This window comes from Macrobrachium rosenbergii, chromosome 16 (assembly GCF_040412425.1).
Source record: "Macrobrachium rosenbergii isolate ZJJX-2024 chromosome 16, ASM4041242v1, whole genome shotgun sequence".
Lineage (NCBI taxonomy): Eukaryota > Metazoa > Arthropoda > Malacostraca > Decapoda > Palaemonidae > Macrobrachium > Macrobrachium rosenbergii.
The window spans coordinates 12,723,726-12,728,725 of record NC_089756.1 but is presented as its reverse complement, the minus strand read 5'-3'; the positions used below and the strand labels follow the sequence as shown (position 1 = coordinate 12,728,725).

Genomic DNA, 5,000 nt, shown 5'->3' with positions numbered 1-5,000 from the left:
TTAGCCTCATTAGACTGTTAACCTTTTCTGTTGGACGAACTATGTACTAGACAATTTATACAGTTTATATTATCCTGTAACAGCTGTAAGCACCGTTAACCATTTTAACTCGTTTATGTTTTATGTAAGTCTTGGAGTCAAATGGAAACATATGTCCGGCATTTTCTTAAACTGATTAGTCAATAAAGTTCCCCGGAAGAGGCCTGATGGAAGGCGAAATTGTTGGGACAAATTAAGAACTTTATTTCCTTTTTCCTCTAGTTTCTCGTTCGTTTTCATTGTGGAGTACATCGAGATATTTTATCTTCGTGATTGAGAAGAATACAACTAAATATATTATATATACTGCGCATATATCAATATACATACATACATATATGTATGTATAATATATATATGTATATATATATACATACATACATACATACATATATGTATGTATAATATATATATATATATATATATATATATATATATATATATATATATATATATATATATATATATATATATATATATATAATACATATATTCACCTGGGTCACAAAATCACAATTTTATTTTGTTTCATTTTACGGAAGATTTTGTAACGGTCTGTTTTTAACTCTTAAATTTCAAGTCCTTGCCGATTTTACCATAAATGACTCCTTTCACATCCATTCAAAATAGCCGTCATTTCTAAAGGAATTCGAATATATCTCAGAGCATGCAAAGTACTCACCAACCTGGAGGTTATTTTTTATGAAAGTCTAAGCATCTTGTCACGCTGTAAATAAAAGGAAACTTTATTATACAGTGCTAATTAATAAATGGGTACATTGAGTAAACTTTACATTAAACAGTGAGAATGGAATAAAGGGATGTCATAAACACCGAATATTAGTATTATATCACTATTCACAAGATGAACCCTATTCATATGGAAAAGGTAAGTATATCTTAGTTTAACCAGACCACTGAGCTGATTAACAGCTCTCCTAGGGCTGGCCCGAAGGATTAGATTTATTTTTACGTGGCTAAGAACCAACTGGTTACCTAGCAACGGGACCTACAGCTTATTGTGGAATCCGAACCACATTATAGCGAGAAATGAATTTCTATCACCAGAAACAAATTCCTCTCGTTCTTCACTGGCCGCTCGGAGATTCGAACTCACGACAGGGGCCATTGACTTGAAATTCTTTTCCAAAGAATATGGTGTTCATTAGGAAAAAGTAACAGAGGGTAATGGAAAATTCAGAAGGATATTACTTATTAAAATAGAAAAAAATTAAAAAGTTAATAAATAGATATATAAAAATGTACGTAAATTATTATAAAATTAAAACTATCAATTTTTGGCCTCATAAATCATATGAAATAAAAAAAGCATCTTCTTTAAAAAGTTGAAGAGAATAAAAGGCTGTAGACACTACATTTATATTCCTTCAATAGTTTGCTCTCAGTCGAACCAAAACTTCAGTTGTTCTAATAAGATCTTCACTGAAAGAATAAACTTAAGCGATCTGTTCCTGATTTCAAATACAATCAACGCAATATATTTCTAACAAGTTTTCCTCCATATAATGAAGAGAGAAGGTCAGGATCTCGTCTACATCCCGGCATGTTACTGCTAACAGGTATTACCGTTCTCCAAATAACTATATACATGTTTTCAAAAAACGCTGATTTAAAACCCTTTGGTGGTACTACACAACGATACTGTTATGAAAAAGAATTTTACATCGGTGACTGATCTATGAGACATTTATAAATTAGTAACCACAGAACCATTAATAAAAGAAGAGAGTCCACGTTACTGCCGGATAAGGCTTCAGAAGAGCTACAGACTAGGACACTGACAGACCTGCTTTTGATTTCAGTCCCATCGACACAGGAGGGAAAAGTTGTACTCCCAGCTGAGAACAATATTCCACTCGCATGGACAAGGCTAACACAATGCCTTTTGGGAAAAACGTCCTAAAGTTAATAAAAAAAAAGCAGATTTACACACTTGACCTATGTAATCTCTTCTTAACAGAAGTCAAAAGGCTGAACTACATTCTCATCACGCAGAATCAGAGAACTAGCTAGCGGAAGAGACAGACAAATGACAAAAACTGTGCCTGGGAAATATCTGACTTGACTACGATGCAGACTCACCTATCAGACAAACTCACGAAACGAAATGATAAACGAAAGACAAAGGATTCGAACGCATGAACGCCACGGAAAGAGGAGGGCAAAGGAGGCGAAGGGAGCGGAAATAAAAGAAAAAATGGAATAATCGAACAGCAGGATGAATGAAAAAAAGAGGTTCCCTGAAGAGACAGGGCAATGATGATACACATTTCTCACCTCCACACTTGCCCATGAAATAATCAAGGGCATTAGCTTTGGGCCCAAACTTGGCACCAACACTGACCTCACAACACACACACGCACACGCATACACATTGGTGACAATACACAGCACATCTCTATTTCTATCTCCTCTTTTGTTAAATGGCATGACAGGTTCAAAGGAAATCAACTCTGATGCTCCATTACGACGGCATTTTAAGTCAGGGAGAAAAACTGAAGTGAAGCAGCTAAATGAAAAGCCAATATATCACCCAAAGGGCGGGATGAAAGGTATATCCATACTGTCATGCAGGAGACAACCAAGCCAAAAGTAAGGGCGTCAATGTGTAGGTTAACGAACTTGGAAAATCAGATGAAAAGGATATTATTGAGGGAAAGATTTCACGTTGGTCAATTGCAAGGTCTCAAAATATGACGTACACAGGTGAAAAATCTTTATTTTTATAATGTTTTATTATTATTATTATTATTATTATTATTATTATTATTATTATTATTATTATTATTATTATTATTCAGAGGATAAACCCATATTCATATGTAGCAAGCCTACAGGAGCCATTAACTTGAATTCAAGCTTCCAAAGAATATAGGGTTCATTTTAAAGAAGTTACAGATAATACGAAATACAGAAAAATGAGGTCAGTTACTAGAAAAGAAATGAAAAATAAATAGATAAAAAAAATAAATAAATAAACACAATATAAATAAGCCCTGAACTATTATCCTCAATTTTGCTTATTTCCTTTGTACCTTTAGCGATAGGTGATAATGATGGAATCTGGTAAGAAAAAATCCTTTCATGTGCTAACAACCCGATCTAAATTGAGACGTGGTGCAACGCTGTCACAAGATGCTAAGTGCTTACTCTAACCTACACAAGTAATATGAATTTGCATGAATAATCAGGTAGTGATTAAACATTCGCAATATATATAGATTATATATATGTATATATATAGATATATATATATATATATATATATATATATATATATATATATATATATATATATATATATATATATATATATATACACACACTTTTGGGTAAACACATGCACACACACATACACTATACATATATATATATATATATATATATATATATATATATATATATATATATATATATATATATATATATATATATATAGCCTACATACACATACACCTTTTAGTGCATACAGATCGCATCCTATCAAAACACGAAAAAACCCAATCCCACGGAAAGCCCTTAGGTAAAACCTTTAACGTATTACATACACGCAGTCTTGCATCACGCCGCAAAGAAAAGGAGTAAAGGAGCCAAGTGTACTCAGCCCCAATGCCTCAAAGCATCATACAAACCCCAAAATACATCTCCTGCATAACAATGGCCAAGTCCTCTCGCGGAAAAGAATACGGGAATGAAAGCAAGCAAGGCAGGAGGAGGAGAATGCGGAGTCCGCACAATTCTCAAAGGGCCGCTGGGGAAAGGGGTGGGGGTTAAGGTAGGTGAGGGTGGGCTAAAGCATAATACCTAATTCCATAATGACATATTGCTCTCGACTCCCTCTTAAGTTATGTAAACGCAGCAATAGCTTCCGCCGAAATTACCCCGGGCCCGTTCACACGGAAGAATACAAAGGCCCAATAAAATGATATCATGGAGCATGGAAAGGTGCGGTAAGAGACCGGTGTGCACGAATGACGGCAAGGAGCATGAAACAGATATGTGTCTGGGGCGCTGGCTTGTTGGGGGGGGGAGGAGGGGGGGGAGAAAGGGTATATCCCATGATGCGTGCAGCGTTGCCAACTGGAGTAGCTTTCATTCACGCTGGACAAGAACGAGGATGAATGAGGGCATTCAGGTGGCAACAATGCTGTATGGAAGTGAAATGTTTCTTTAATGATGAGAGAGAGAGAGAGAGAGAGAGAGAGAGAGAGAGAGAGAGAGAGAGAGAGAGTACCGTTTACTTGATGAATTTCGAAGGAGAGAGGCGAGTACCTGAAAACGAGATACGATTATTCGTTTGTGGAGTTGGAAGGTTCCGACAAGAGTGTAAAATGTGAAATGGCATCGAATCATTGTAACTTCGAATTCTTATGCTATTGACCATAAGACAATTAAAGATAAGAAAATATTAAGCTTAATTATATTAGTGATTACTTGATCAAAAGGAGAAGAAAATCTAAGCTCCAGTAGCTTAACCAGTGAGTTAAGTACCATAGAAGACTATTAACTCTAAAGGGCTTATATTATAGATCCGAACATTCCACAGGTAACCAGTATCTAAAGCTTTTATGTATTTAAAATTAATTGTTAAATCTGATGTAACTACGACCTTTCAAGAATAAATTAAATGTAAAATATCATTACGCTTAACTATTTCTTATGCACAAGACTTAGACCAGTCAGCTTTCTACACATTTCATCGTGACAGAGAGAGAGAGAGAGAGAGAGAGAGAGAGAGAGAGAGAGAGAGAGAGAGAGAGAGAGAGAGAGAGAGAGAGAGCTGAGTCATACCACACGGAAATTCATTCATCCTCCCCCAGCGACGGGGGACATTCGTTTAATGAATAAATTTTACATCAAACGGATAATCCCTCTCGAACTGGTTCGCATCGTATCAATAACAAAATCTTTCCTCGCTTCAGTGACCACAACTTCTGCG

At 35.5% G+C, this 5,000-nt stretch overlaps 1 long non-coding RNA gene across 1 annotated transcript in view; it reads right to left on the bottom strand.

Moving 5' to 3' along the window:
• Positions 1 to 548: 548 nt before the first annotated feature.
• The window catches only part of LOC136846984 (uncharacterized), a 136,155-nt gene continuing 131,703 nt past the window's right edge, over positions 549 to 5,000 (bottom strand). Inside the window, exon 3 of the long non-coding RNA XR_010855566.1 lies at positions 549 to 766. This is a non-coding gene — a long non-coding RNA (uncharacterized lncRNA). The remainder of the gene's footprint in view (positions 767 to 5,000) is intronic.